Source organism: Harpia harpyja, chromosome 14 (genome assembly GCF_026419915.1).
Source record: "Harpia harpyja isolate bHarHar1 chromosome 14, bHarHar1 primary haplotype, whole genome shotgun sequence".
Taxonomy (NCBI): domain Eukaryota; kingdom Metazoa; phylum Chordata; class Aves; order Accipitriformes; family Accipitridae; genus Harpia; species Harpia harpyja.
In genome coordinates this window covers 28,162,118-28,178,420 of record NC_068953.1, presented here as the reverse complement: position 1 = coordinate 28,178,420, position 16,303 = coordinate 28,162,118, and the positions used below count along the sequence as shown (strand labels likewise).

General features: G+C 37.3%; 1 protein-coding gene across 1 annotated transcript in view; it reads left to right on the top strand.

Moving 5' to 3' along the window:
* Positions 1 to 16,303, top strand: part of SEMA6D (semaphorin 6D) — a 231,667-nt gene that overhangs the window by 86,924 nt on the left and 128,440 nt on the right. The window contains exon 2 of the mRNA XM_052807728.1: positions 6,657 to 6,737. The gene's annotated coding sequence lies outside the window, so the exon portion shown is untranslated. The remainder of the gene's footprint in view (positions 1 to 6,656; positions 6,738 to 16,303) is intronic.

The window sequence follows — 16,303 nt, the reverse complement described above, 5'->3', positions numbered from 1 at the left end:
CATCTATTTATTTATATATCTCTTTATAGATACAGAGAGAGATAGATATGCTTATATTTAAATGGTTTTTAAGAATAATGTGGAACACAAGTGCATAAGATGTTTACAGGTGTGTTATAATGAATATTTAGACTGTGATTCCTACAGTTTCTCGGGGATCATTACTAACTCCAGCCTAATAAAAGCATGCCCAAGGAAAGAAAAGCATCCTTGGAGGACAGAGGCAGACCTGCACATTCCTCTGTTCTGCAGTCCTAGGCTCCTCTTCTGCTGTAGCAGGGTGTAGGGGCGCTGAGGCAGAGAAGAGCTGCTGTGTGAAATCCTGTACCTCACTGATGTTGTGACTTTACAGTGGAGTCCAGATGTTCTTGGTTAAAGTCTGCCTTTGAAAACCACCCCTTTTTCCCTAGAGGGGTGCTAACCATAGCCAATAAAAAGCTTTGTCTAAAGGGAAATGAGGGACTTGCTACTCTCTGGGTGGGAAGAAAAAGTAATCTATAAAATGTTTCCATGGTAGTGGTTTTCTGTCTCTCTTCCAGGCCTTCAGAATATTCCAGTTTAGTGATACCTGTTATCTGCTTCTACTTCTTCATTTCTTCAACTAATGCGCGTTGAAAATGTTCGCTTATCCACCTGGGCTCAACGGAGCTTTATACACCATATGTATTCCTGTTAAAGGCTGAACTTATTTTTATATTACTTCAGGTTTTCAATTAACCTTGCTTCCATGTATTTCACAGCATTAAAAGCAGTTTAGTGTTAAACAGAACTTGTGTCTCCTCACATCTTCCTTCCTTCCCCCATAAAACTTTAAATGCAGCTTTTCTATGCTGTATGAAACCTTATGATATCTGCGTTATATAACCAATTCAGTATTGCATTTACATTATTTCTAGGAAATAACACTGGTGGTAATTTTCCAGTGTTTTACTCCACTGTTAGATGTACTAGCCGGTGTTGCTACACTGAGCTGCATTCCTTCAGTAAAGCACGGACATCAATTTTTATTCAAGGTGGATAGGTAGATGCAGCTTTTTAATGTGTGTGTATACATCTAAAGAAATAAAAAATACTATTATTTTGGAAAATTATGTTAAATTCAATGCATTTACATGCAAATAGGTGAAGAGTCGATTCATGAAGGAGAGCAAAAATAGTGAGAAATCCCATTCTAAAATGTTGTATTTATTGCTATTGGATTTCTTCTGTTGTCACACGTATATTTTACACAGACTAATCTAATGGATGTCTAAATTAATGAGTATTTTATGGTAATCCAGTCAGACAAGCTGACTACACTAAGATGTAAAGTAAAATTAAGCATTGGGTTCATAGTGAATTTTAGGGCATTATCAGTTCAACCATTTGTTAACTCTTTATCATCTCTAAATTTTTGAAAGTACTTATCAATGTTTGGTCAAGATTAATGTTTCTCTTGCTAAGGCCTTTGTCTTTGTTGTGCTTGATACCATCTGTGACGTACTACTTCATAAGCTGAAGTTATGGGTGCCATCACAGACCCTTGTGATTTGCAATATAAATTTCATCTTTAGGGAATCAACAATTCTGTCCTCTCAGCTAATTGTTCCCCTCTGAATGCACATTTGGATGTCACTTGAGAATATCTTTCTTAAAGCTTTTTAACTTAGAATTTTTACTTTTTTTTCTTATTCTCACTCCTTTAGTCTCAAATCCTGACTCTGCCAAAACAGTGTAAATTTCATCTCAATCATTAATAAGAAAATATCTTCATCCAAAACCATCCATTCTCAGTGTCTTAGAATAGTTTACTTTCACTAAGCTTTCTGGACCTAAGTGTTCATATTATCCCCAAGCTCTCCTTTGCTTCCCAGGACTATAAATTTATCTTATATAAATCATAACATTAGCTTTCTCACATTGTATCAGCCGTTTGTCTGCCAGTGCTTTGAGGGGCTTGCTGCTGCCTCTGCTCAAAAATATATATGCTTAAATCCTCCTGCATTACCAGAAACGTGATAGGATTGCTAGCATGCATCTTTCTATCCCTAGAATGGACTTGACCATGAAGAAAATGGAAATTTGAACCCAAATTATCAAATGTTCATGTCCTCACACTGAAATGTGTCCCATGAATATGAAATTTTTCACACATTTTTCCTCAAAGTACAAGTCATAGGATTTTTCTGAGATAAAAAGCGTAGTGGGACAAATATGCCATATCTTTTAGCCAGTTCAAGTGTTGTGGCTGAATGAAAACAAGATATTCAGAGACCTTCTATGGATCTGCAATCATTTTTTAAGTGCTGCAGCTCCATGGTAAATTAAGCTCATCCACATGTCAAGTTCTAGTCATCTGTGACAGATACCTTGAGAGTTTTAAATAAAGACCCACTTATGACTTGGTCTAGCAAGGGTGGAAAATGCTCAGCGACTTCTTTGTTGTCTCTCCTCCCTTGGTCTCCTTGCACAAAAGCAAGCAATGTTCCTGAATTGATTGAGTTCAGCATCTGCCTTCTCTCTGAATTTCTCAAAGCCATTAAGACCACCATTCTTATCGATACTTTCTCTGCTTGTTGCTTTGTGCAATAAGGCATTTCTAGCAGAAATCCTGTGACCAAGTTGGCTTCCTCCATGGTGCAGTCATTCTTTTTTTCCCTTCTCAATTCTGTCGGATGCCTAGCTACTATAATTGAAATCTTTACCCACAGTCCTAATCTCCTCTTCACCACCTTTGACTCATTCCTCAAAGCCTCTTCTCCCACCACAATTTCTTTCTCTGAGAAGGATCTTGACAATTTTTTCCCAGTGAAAACCGACAAATATATGATTTTCATCTTCATAACTCCTCCTTTCACTCATTGCTCTGTTCCTGAAACAGTCCTCTAGCCTGTCATAAGTTATAAAGTTTTCCAGCTGCTATCATCCTCTGCTCATCCACTTTATGCAGTGGCCCCATCTTTTCCCTTTTTTCTTCCAGTCTGTCACTCACTTCTTCCTCTTCTCTCGCACAATTCAAGCTTGCCTTAGTCTTTCACTTCTTCAGAATGTCCCAGTGCTTACCCCACCTGCCCTTATAATAAGCTCTCATCCCCGAATGCATGGAGTACACTACAGTCACTGCCATCTGATTCCCGCTCTTTGTATCCAACAGGCGCTGCTCAAACTAGTCTGTAATAACTTTCTCCAGTCCAGTCAGGGAATCGGTACTCCACCTTTGACCATGTGAACCTATCAGGTGTTTCAATATATATTTAACGTTGATAATCTTACTGTAATCCTTTCTTCTTTTGGCTTCTGTGACACTATCCTTTCCTGTGTGTGCTTGTCGTGGTTTAACCCCAGCCAGCAACTAAACACCATGCAGCCGCTCACTCACTCCCCTCCCACCCAGTGGGATGGGGGAGAAAATCGGGAAAAGAAGCAAAACCCGTGGGTTGAGATAAGAACGGTTTAATAGAACAGAAAAGAAGAAACTAATAATGATAATGATAACACTAATAAAATGACAACAGCAATAATTAAAAGATTGGAATGTACAAATGATGCGCAGTGCAATTGCTCAACACCTGCCGACCGACACCCAGCCAGTCCCCCGAGCGGCGAATCCCTGCCCCCACTTCCCCGTTCCTATACTAGATGGGACGTCCCATGGTATGGAATACCCCGTTGGCCAGCTGCCCTGGCTGTGTCCTGTGCCAACTTCTTGTGCCCCTCCAGCTTTCTCGCTGGCTGGGCATGAGAAGCTGAAAAATCCTTGACGTTAGTCTAAACACTACTGAGCAACAACTGAAGACATCAGTGTTATCAACATTCTTCTCATACTGAACTCAAAACATAGCACTGTACCAGCTACTAGGAAGACAGTTAACTCTATCCCAGCTGAAACCAGGACAGTGCTCTTTGGTGAGTCTGCCTTATCAGGTCTCCAGTTGCAGTTTACAGGAAACTCAGCTTTTTACTTCCTTCTCAGTTTATCCATGAGGTATCTCAACATGAAAGCACAAATTCAGCTACCATGTTACTGAGGCTGATTAGGAGCTACGTGGACCTCTGTACTTCAAGCCTGCCTCTTCCTACCCAAACTAAAATCTAAGTCTGTTTCTGTGTAAATATTGAAGTGGTATCTCAAACCAACATTGCTAAAACATTGGTCCTTGCTCTTTCTGCAGAAGCCCTGTCAGTTACTCTTTCTCATGATGTCTATTAACAACCTATCACCTCATCTGTCACCCAAATTCATTACCTGAGCTTTGTCTTCAACTGGGATTTCTCTTAGCCACCACAAATCCAGCTGGCATGTAGTCTGACACGTGGCCTGGCCATCCTTATAGGCTCTTAAATTTCTTGCACTGTAAATTTTTCTCAAATCTCAACAAACATAATCTTACCCAACTCAAATAATACTGTTAGAAACCTTGTTTTCCTAGTTTCTCTCTTTTTTTGGTCATATTGCTTTCTGATGATAACACTCAAGTGATATGCTACTCTCCCTTTTCTGTTTTAGGCAGATTATTTGTCCTTTCTCTACTCTGTGTCATCTCTCAGTCAGTATGAAAACAGCAGCTTCAACCTCAGTTTGAGTCATGATGTCCATTTCCTTCTCAACTCCTGTTTTCAAGCCAGGACCTTCGCGCTTTCTCCTGTCAAAACTCTTCAGACGCTTCTGCAAAACTGGTTCTTCAAACCTCTCCTCAAAATGTGCCTTTGCCAGGCTGCCTGCAAAAAATACTGCTTGTCATAATGGCTATTATCTTCTTTTTTTCTCTTACTTCATACTGACCTATTGCCTTTTGTCCTCAATCCACTATGTAAGTTCTTAGAAGTTTTTTCCACTGTGCATTTAGCTAGGGCTAATACCGTGAAGCCCCGGTCCATGAGTAGAACTCAGAGGTGCTGTGGTAGAGTAAACAGCACTGAAGGGAACAGTAAAGGCCAGGAGGAATTGAAGTCATGGCTATATCCCTGCAGAATGGGCCTGGCACGCTATTCTAACAGTTAATATTTTTGGCAAAAACACAGATATGGAAACTATGTCCATGGCCAGATGTGCACACAGAGCTGCCAAAAAAGAGTAGTATACACTGTAAGCTATGCTTTTTTCCCAAATAACGTACACAGAGATGCTAGTCCTTACCTTGGAAAAAGTGAAACACTGAATAAATTCTGGGAACTGCAGCTATGGTTCTGGGGTGATTTAAAGTATTGTGAGCTGATGCTTAACCAGCTAAGTCATTCCCTCCAGCACCCTTTTGTTGTAATCTTCCTCCAAAGATATTAAAAATACAGAAACCTTGGCCAGGTTGTAGTTGATCTAATTTATAAAACATTTTCTGAGTATTAAAAGCTAGGGCAATGCACTAGTAGTTTTTAAATTGTGTTAAATATACTGTAAACTCCCAGAAAGAACCTTTCATTGAAGATTATTGTATGAAGATTTGAAGATTAAAGTGTCTAGATTAAAGATTAATGTGAAGTTCACTGGGAAATTGTTTGATGTATAAGGAGCTATATAGTATATTAATCGTGCACTTTTCAAAACTGCCTGAGGGAATTAGACACCCAGTTCTCTTACATGTCTTTGAAAATCTCACTCTAAGGTATTTGTTGTTATGTAGTGAAAATGGTAATATTTTCATTGGAAGCTTGAGTAAAAGAGGAAAGGAGAGTTGTGGAGACCCTATGTATTCATCTAGGGCTCGATGTTAGCTCCTTTCAGTTTCTTCCTGTTTTGAATTTGCTCTGTTATTCTATAGAGGCAACTTGGATTTGAGTGCTATGAGTTCATAAAACTGGTCTGACCCAAGAACACTGCTCCACCTGCCTTATGTGTTTCTTGTCATCAGTTCCATTTTTTCTTTGCTTTCACTTCAAGATAGTTTTCATGTTCTCCTAAACAGAAGTAATTTGAATAATTTTCATAATAACCATGTAAACCTTAATGAAACAAATGTATACATGTAGATATTTGTATTTACAGTATAATATGCATTAATTAAAAGTAACTAGCAAAAATAATTGTTATACGTGTATTTTGTAAAATAATCCTTTTGCTGGAGTTTTTCTCAGTCATGTTTTTTTGTATAGAAATTTCAATACTTTAGTGAAAGAAACGTTCCACATATGGTAGAAATTACAAGTTTGCTTGTCCCTGAAGTGCTGCAATACAAATAAGCTGTTAAATGCCAACTCTGAGTGTTATTTTTCAGATGTTAAGAGAGATAATCCTGTACTAAAACTATTAGGAGGCAAATTTATTTGAACTTCAAAACCTCTTTGATCTGAAATGAAAATGAACTGCGTATGAGTGTATGCTTCGCTAATTCAGGGTTGGACAATTGTGTGCATTTTTGTTTGTTTTTTCCATAAGGCATCTTTCTAATGCAGTTTATTAAAACTAATAATGCAACACACTGTTATTTTTCCTGGTAAAATCTGTTGCATTGCTTTCATAAAAGGACAGTTTCTCTATAGAATGTACCCTGTGGGAATCAATATTCAGGTTCACAGTCACTCAAAAAGTCAACGTGCTGGTGTGTTGCATTCAGATCTATTTTAGTGGTCTTATCATTAAACCTGCAGTAGGCATTTATAAAGTAAGGCTTCCATGGGTACTGGGAAAGTGTGATTAAAAATAATCATCTGTCTGATGAATATTTTCCTCTGACTTTTGGCAGGATCACTCATCTGAATCCGTGCCAAACTCTACAGGAACGCGGATGCCAGCAATTTAAGGATCTTCACATTCGGTCTCAGTGGTAAGGTCTAAAGATGCCATAGTAAACCACATTAGAATATTACTGTTTACTGTTATGTTATACTGAAACTGAATCTGTGTGAAAGATGAAGTACTTCCCCTTGACCAATGCAAGGATAGAGAGATATAAGAACATTTGCTCAGGACAGAAGTTCTGAGCAATTTTCATCAGACTAAAATCAGAAAGGCTGTTTTTATTGTCCTCTCTACTAATGTAACTGCTCTCAGAAGGTTTGACATTTCACATTTTGAAGAGTGTAACCATTTACAGAAGGATGATGGGCAGGATCCAAAGAGAAAGTAAATGCACAAAAAGAAAATTCAGTAGTTTCCTCTTGCTGAAAACTGAGTAGTAAGTTTTAAAATTACAGATTATTTTCCCCTCTAATGCTGTCTTTGTTGTAACTAGTCTGATTGCTCAAACCTTGAGTCAGATTCTCAAATACTGCTGTGGAGACATTGTGAAGGGATGTAATCTGTCTGCATCTTGAAGCTCAGAATTTCAGCTGCAGAGATAAATTCTCTGCTTTAGTAAAAGTGAAGAGGAAGAGGGAACAGCTGAGTCCCACCATACTTTTGCATCAATTTGGAATACATTTTCTAGAAAACTGTAGTTGGGTAGTGTGGAGTAGCACTTTAACAGGAAATCATGTTGGTGTGTAAGTGTTCAGCTGTTTGGGGAAGAAAGATCTAATTTTTAGATTATAATATTGCCTGTGATGATATTTTGGTTAAAATTGTTCTCACCATTATGCCACATACCACATTAAGTATTTGGGGACCTGGGGAAGTAGGAGGCCAGGGGAGGCATACTGCTGCGTGCTATACTCCTCCATTTAGCATTGACTAATAGCTGCTGTTAGAGGCAGGATACAGACAGCCCTTTGACCTCACCCTGTCCAGTCATGTTCACGCTGGTTTTAGGTCACTGTGATACAGATGTCAAGTACCACCACTTCCAAGTCCTGATGATTCCCGGCTATTGAAATATAAATTTTTTTGAATTAGATTACACCACAAAACCTAGAACTCTTCTGAGATGGAAACAAAACCCATATTCAGTATTCCTCTAGCAATTTATTGTCATTAACCAAGTAGTTCAATAAAATCTCTGCTTCAGTTTAAAGATGTATTCAACAACAATAGCATTCCTGTCCAATCCTGCACTTTTCACACAAAAATGAGCATAATAATGTGTTATCATAAATCCTTAAGACAGATTACATTTCATTATTACTGGGTAATTTTTCTAATGTTGGAATGTCTTCCTAATAAAACACAGTATCTCCCTCAGAGCATACTGTACTAGTAATGTCCTTTATTAGAAATAAAGGAATACAGCATTCATATCATGTTACTTGAGCACATAACCAAGGTGCAGAACAACAAATTATCAAGGCAGTTTTGTAAGGAAATAACATGATCTTAATATAACTATTCTAAACTTTTCAGATTGTTGTTTGACACTACTAAATTCTGTATGCACTGTAAGTTGGAGAGCTGAAAGTCAATGCTGTTCTGACGGTCAGAATTCATGGAAACTAGAAGTGACTGGTACTGAACTATAGAACTTTTTCCCCTGGAAACAGAAGACATTAATGACCTAGTAAAGGAAAGCAAGAGACCCTCATTTGTTGTGTCTTAACTAAGGCAAATGAAAATCCATTTTAAGTCATCCATGGCCCAGCTGTGTGACAAAACTCCCATTCACTTCAGCAGGAGCAATTCGGGTAACGATCATTTAAGCACTGATATAATTGGTTTTAGCTAAAGTTCTTTAGGATCTAGGGGAAAAATTTGACCAACTATAAATACATACAGGGAAAGAGGGAGAAAGTTCCATATTCATGTTATCAGTAAATATGTAGCATATGCCTCAGAAGGATTAATGACCTTCAGGGCATACAGTTGACCAGTTCACTTGTTCCGCTGTTACAGAGACAAAAAATAGTTCAATATTCTGTACAATTAAAGGAAAAGTGTGTGTGTATGCACATGTGTGTCAAAATGAGGAAAAAAGAGTGTTCCTTCTTACTACACTTCTGTATTTGACCATCCCTTCACACTTCATTTCAGCCTTTATATGTTTTTTGTGTTCATACTTTATTATATTTTCTTGAGGCGAGAAAGGTTTTCAATGAGAAGTTGATGAATGCCCATATTAAATTGGATCCCCTTTTTTAATTAAGTTCATCTAAATTTAATTTTGCCATTTTACCTCAGTAAACTCATTTGACTCCAGATGTTGAATGTGCTTTTCCTATTCCTGCTCTCACATAATTGTACCTGTAAAAGATTTATGACTTAGGCATTTCTGAACACTTTTGAGTGTTTTCAGCATATGTTTCATGGATGGCTAGTAACGTGACCAATTGGCATCCAAAACAATAGTGCTCTGCACCCAAGCTTTCTTTTAATAGGATGTTACTTTTATTAGCTTGAACTTTAAACAAATAATCAGTTTAAAAGAAACATTATCAAAGCATTTCAAATGATAGAGGGATATTGTGTTCTACAGAAATTTTAAAAGTGAAACAGAAGTCTTCAGAAGTTACAAGATGCCATAAGAAAAAATATAACTAAGAATTATTCTGATTAAAGCAAACCCCAAAGGATTTGTGGTTTTGGGGGCCCCTTCCTTTCATAACAACTGTGGTGGTGAATTGTTTGGTGCTGTCAGCATGGTACTTGAACTTTGTAAACATGGGAAATACATGCTCAAGTGCTTATTGGTCTTAAAGATTTCAAAATGCTTTTACTAATTTTGCTAACGTGCGCAATGACTTTGCAGATTAGCTATCACCACATACTTTTCATATCCTGTCATGACTTCTGCATCAGTGTGAATGGCTCTTTTAAGAATTACCCGGAATTTGCTCCTTAAAACTGGACTTATTGAATAACATTGAGTGTAACACATATAAGGCATTGTATCATGAAGGCTCTGGTTCTCATCAAAGAAACAGATACCCCAATTAAACTTTCAGATAATATTAAAAAGCGAATAGTCCAATTGTAAACAAAAAGATGGTTGTATTCTTTTTTTCTTCAAAACAAAATCACTTTCCTTTAGATTTTTTGCTGATCTAAGCACTTTTGATATATTAATTTGAAATATTTATCCATGCAGTAACCAAATCCAGTTTTGAACATTTGTGTCAAATCAAGGCTCATAGGATGCAAACTGCTCTAGGTGTGATTGGCAATCTGTCACTCCAGGTTTGTTTGGAGGTTTCTTCATAACGAGTAGAATTACCAGTACCAAGCATCAGTAATGCTAACATGAATCAACTTCTCTGTTTTCTTCATTATATTCCTACAAGTCTCCGTAATATAACTTGGCACTTACTAAGGAATTCAAAGAGGTGTTGTTATTCCTGTGGTCCACGTCTTAGGAAAGTGAAGGAGTAAGTGAACCCAGTAGGTCATGTTTGCACAAGAGTTGTCAGTGTCAAGGCAGGCTGTGGAGCAGTGTCTTAATGACTTTCTGTAGGCAGTGGAGGAAGTCAGTCGGGGGAGCTTCCGCAGCCAGAGCAATACCGTAAGCCCTGGAAATTTGGCTCTTCTTTTGTGCTCAGATCATTACTTTGTAGTGAACAATGATCTTCTAGTGAAAGTCTCACTTCTGTGAGAGTTAGTCTTGGGAATCTTTCTAGTAACACATTTTACTACCTTTATTGTAGTTGATCTCTATTTCCTAAAAGGACTTTTCTCCATTCATCAATAGAGAGTGCAATTTTGCATCATTTTAATTTCCCTCCATATTCTTAGTGATGCTGGGTTAAAGTAATTGCAATATATAATGCAATGCAAGTATACACTTATGAAAGTTTTAGCAAAGAAACTCAACTAGTTCATTTAATTTCTAGCAAAAGAAAGAAACAAAACAATCCTCCATTGCGTGAAAAGCTTCTGAGCTTTAAAGGCTTCATGTGGGAGTCTGGATAGGACCCAAACAAGGAACCACTTCAAAATTACAAAATGGCACAGTTTATGTTATTGTTAAATTGTCAAGATTTGCTATATATTTGCTGAGATGGTAACCGTACAGGGTGTTTTCAAAGACACTAACTAGAGAAGGGTATGTTAAACCTCCAAAGTCTTAAGAATGCCTAATGACTGCCTGCCAATACATCTGAATCCTGCTGTGTAATGGGGGAATGCCTACCATGTAAATATAAAGGGGGTTATTTAGGAGACCCAGTGAGCTGTGAATTATTGCCTAGGTTGTCACAAAAAAAAAAAAAAAAAAAAGGAAAATGAGTTGTGAAGAGGAAAGAACGTGTACTGAGTTCTGAATAGCTTTGTGAGACTTTTTTTGAGATAGATGGGGAAACTTATATACGCTTTCTGCAAAAAGAGATATCTGTTTTGCCAGATTGCAGATGTACCAGCCACCTAGATTACTGTGAAAAACCCATTAAAGAAACAAAACTGGGTTATTTTTACGCCTGACAAATGCATGAATCGGAAGATAATAATATTTGTCCAATAACTGAATTTAAGATCTGTATTGATCCAGCTTCTGCTGAAGTCAGTGGGAACGTTTCCACTGGTTTTAATGGGACTTGGGCTGGACCCTTGGGGAGTTAGAGTTAAGAGCTGGATGGAGCTCCCAAGCCCCATTGTATTGTGCATCATTAGCACAAAGCAATTGAAATTATAAACTTGGAAATACTTTTAAAAAAATGTGTCAATGCGCTGAAGCTCATAATCTGAATCCCAAATAAACAGTATGCAAATCTATACTGTGTACTTCTACAAGGTTACATATATGCAAACAAATCTTTAAAAATGGGAAGAATTTCACTAAATTATGAAGTTTATCTTTCTGTTCCCCTCAGGCACTTTATCACAGACTGAGGCAAAAAACCCCAGGGTAGTAGGATCTAAACAGCATGTTGTTTCTATTATATTAAACTCATACAATATCTGTATTTTCTGTTCCGTTATATAGTAACAGGAACTTACTCTCATCATCTTATCTCTTTAAATGGAGTATATGAGTTTATCAGTATGGTGACAGAAAAAGCGTAGGAAATGAAAATAACGTGTCAGCTGTGTTAATTTTTTACAGCTAGTTCCTTTAAGCAGATCAAGCTGGAAATATTGTCTTGTTTTTCAAAATTGTCTTTTCAAATTAAGGCTTTTTTTTTTTTTTAAGTCCTGCTTTCAGCAGAATAAATAAGATTTTATACAAACAAAGACTGAATAAAAGGGGAAGACTGGAAAGCGTATTTTGTTGGCCTTATTTTTCAATTTTAAAAGTTTGAGATTTTATTGCTGAAAATGAACAGCTGAAATTAACAGGAAAAGTAAATGTTTTTTCATCTGCGTTTGGAGGTGGAGTACAATTCTTCAGATCTCAGTAATTGTTGGTAAGGACTTTGCTGAGCTGCGTGACTCTAAATTAAATGATTTGTTTTTCAATATGAATAAGATTTTCTTATCAGTCAGCTTACATGTAATCAACTTAAATGCAGTTGTAGAAAGAGATGAACCATGGCAATGTAATTCTCAAGATGAGAAATTAATACCTGATGAACGTCATTCTTCTAAGAAAAAAATAATGCATTACTTTAGCTTTTTTTTTTTTGCCCTGGTGATTCTGTTAAGTGGCAGTTATGGGGTGGGTTCTTGTTACACAGAGAATATTCTCCATATAATGTATACACATACTTACTTCTTCTTGTACCATAATTCCATTAGTAGTGAAATATCCTCAAATATCTTAAAGGTTTTACCAATAGAACTGTTTAAGAACACTGAAAATAAATTGAAGATGACAAATTAGGCTAGCCAAAAAGGAAGATGTGGTTTTGAACAAAAACAATGGTAGTTAAATGTGAAGTATGGCCACATACTTCAAACGATTCCCTTATTTTTGTTAGGTTTCATGTGACAAAGGTGAATGTGAAACAATAGTCTGAAAGTAAACTTTGGCCCCAAAGAGGAGGGAGATATTTATGCTAGTGTCCTGGTTTCAGCTGGGAGAGAGTTAACTGTCTTCCTAGTAGCTGGTACAGTGCTATGTTTTGAGTTCAGTATGAGAAGAATGTTGATAACACTGATGTCTTCAGTTGTTGCTCAGTAGTGTTTAGACTAATGTCAAGGATTTTTCAGCTTCTCATGCCCAGCCAGCGAGAAAGCTGGAGGGGCACAAGAAGTTGGCACAGGACACAGCCAGGGCAGCTGACCCAAACTGGCCAACGGGGTATTCCATACCATGTGACGTCCCATCTAGTATAGGAATGGGGAAGTGGGGGCAGGGATTAACCGCTCGGGGGACTGGCTGGGTGTCGGTCGGCGGGTGGTGAGCAATTGCACTGCGCATCATTTGTACATTCCAATCCTTTCATTATTGCTGTTGTCATTTTATTAGTGTTATCATTATCATTATTAGTTTCTTCTTTTCTGTTCTATTAAACTGTTCTTATCTCAACCCACGGGTTTTGCTTCTTTTCCCAATTTTCTCCCCCATCCCACTGGGTGGGAGGGGAGTGAGTGAGCGGCTGCATGGTGTTTACTTGCTGGCTGGGGTTAAACCACGACAGCTAGTAAGACAAAGTGGGGTAGTACAGAGGATTTGGTGTTAAGCCGAGTTGAATTTCCTTAAAATAGACTGTGAGATGACAGCACAGAGTCAATGAGAGATCTTGGAAGGGACTGCAGCAGTTGTTTGGGTGCCTTCCATGCAATGTGGGCTAGTCATTAACCATAGTGTTAAGAGAAATAGAAAAAGTGGTGTTTGGGACAGAGTATAATACAAAAGCAGGTCAGCATGAAATCTTATATGACACTGTGGTGCTTCATGACTATATGTTACATGTGCAGGAGGGACCTTTTACCAAGGTCCGAGCTAATGGCCCACTGGATCTCCATGTTATGGAGTGACGGCACGTTACTATATCCCATAAAAATAGAATAATTCTTCATTCATGAAAATTATTAATACACAGTACAATAAATTCATTAACTAATTTCTTATTCTTTTTCTTTTTACTAAATATTCGCAGTTAGAGTGCAAACAATAAGCAGTTATTTAAAAAAACAAATAACAAAAAAAAACAACCAAAACAAACCACAAAACCCTACTGGTCCTCCAATTGTATCTGCTACATGCTAGTGCAGAATTACTAATGAGAACATATTTAGATATAAATAAATCTTTTATCCTTTTTATAACTCCACTGTGTTCCTACAGTGAAGTCATCACATAGAGCGGCTTATGGGTTGAAAGACTCAATAGCCTCATTTATAATAAATATTGCATACTAATGTTAACAATGTCTTGTGTGATGTCTCAATAGAGGATTATGACTTCATGTAATGTTAGCTTGATGTCTGTTCTCTCCTGTAATGGAGTCCATTTTCCTTACAAAGGAGATGAGAATCACTTATTCACAAACCTTGTAACAAATATTCTATGTACATACTATGATAACCCCAATATTAACATGGTACAATGAAGCTCAAAGCCAGGAAATACAGAGTTATAGTTCAGTGCTTAATCTTAATTTAATCCTGTTGGGTGCACTGAAATACACTTTAAAGTTAGAAATCCATATTTCCCCCAAAATAGTATTTGAAGTGTGGGTTAGTGCATTTGGTGTAATTCCACATATAGGTATATGGAATATTCCTGCAATGTGCATGACTATAAATAACATAATGATAAAAATGATTTTGTGGCACATAGCTAGTGCAAAGAGAGGATAAAATGTATTTATATTAATGAGCAAACAGTAAAGCAATCTTCCATCATCTACCAGAGACAAACGGCATGTTGGGGAATAGGGACCCATCTCAAACAGCACTTATGCACATGCTTAACCTCAATTATGGCATCAGCGGGACTTCAGTGCAATCTTAAACACCAGGGAGAAAAAGGAACTAATGCATTGGCGTAAAGACTCATGTTTATATAATAATGCAAAATATTAAGTAAACTATAGCACAGTCATTTGTGATGCATGAATATAGATATCTTGTAATATTAACATAATACAATTGGATGCTTAGCTTTTGAACACCTTCAAAATTTATCTGAATGCTCATGAGAGAACTTCAGGCTAAGATGAAAAGCATAAATCCACCTAACAGCTAACAAATAATTCACATAACTGTCTGAAGACATGTTCAGAATACAGGATTTTATGATAACTAAAGGGCAGAATATTCCAGCTCTTATGAAAATACCAGCTCTTATTAGTGCAACTTTGCAACTTAACATGAAAAATAAAATTAAACAAGAATTATTCTAAAACAAAACTCAAACAGACACTGAATCCTTTTTAGTGGAATAGGACACATCTGGTAGAAAACAGTTTCAGAACCAATGCTACCATCCCACTTTTGCACATCTCTACAAAAAATAGATGTCACATTGTATAGGCCAGTGCAGGTACTGAAAATACATGGATACTTCTTATGGAGAAAAGGTGTGATACTTGAGAAAGAATTATTTCACTTAAACTAAACCTTTGTCTATATTTTCATCAGAATATCACTTCTAACTGCAGTGCAATCCTGCCTGATCTGTCTGGAGATCTGCAACATGCTAATATTTTTATCTGTTACAAATATCTTTTTCAAGAGCTATTATTTCATTTAGTAATTTTAGGAACTGTTAGCTAGATTGTCTTTTTTCTGCCAGTATAAATTTGGAGGTATTCCACCCATGTCAGCAGTCAACTTCACATTTACACCAACGTATCTGTAGAGGATTAAGTGTTTGTCCTCTAGTCTATGTTTTCGAAGTTTAACTCCATATTCATAACTGTATTTGGAGTTTCCTTTTATTTTCATTAGAGTATGTACTAACTAGGAATAATCTTAAACTACAAAATTATGTGGATTGTGTTGGAGTGAACAAAACAGAGGATGTGTGCATGACACCGTCTGGCTGAAAGAGATGATCGGTTCCTGTGTGCACTAAGGAAATTGGTTAGGAATCCCCTGATATTTTTGCCTGTAGTCACTGGGATGACATGAGCATAGGTTTGAAACGTGTGAAATGAGGGGAGCGATGAACAGATGTAGTTCCAGCTTGTTGACAAGGTGGGTATCAACAGGTATCATTTCAGGCGCAGTGCACAACGCTTTTGGTGCTCAGGTGGTGTAGATGTATTTACCTGTGGAATTTGTTACCTCTGTGGTGATAGTTCAGCTAAAAAGATCTAGGCTTTGTCCAAATAACTCTAAAAAGACAGGCCTGAGTCTGTGCAGGGCTCACTGTAGGATTCATGGCATCTTAAAAATTTCCATTACCTCTGACATAATTTTGTGTTACTTTACTTCAGTGGGGACTGTTCACCTGCTTACAGTCAAGCATGTTGTAAATGTCTGCAGGTTCAGAGCATTTGATCATAGCTCTTTGGGACACTGCACTGTGCTCAGCGCAGGAGGGGTCAGGCATAACAGCGCCTTGAAGTTTTAGCATGATGTAAATAATCAAGAGAAATGTGAAGCTCTAAACTTCAGCCAGCTTTTGAATGATCTTAAATGTATTTATAAAACTGGAAAACCACTATTTTGATGTCATTTTCGTAACATAAAAAATCCTGA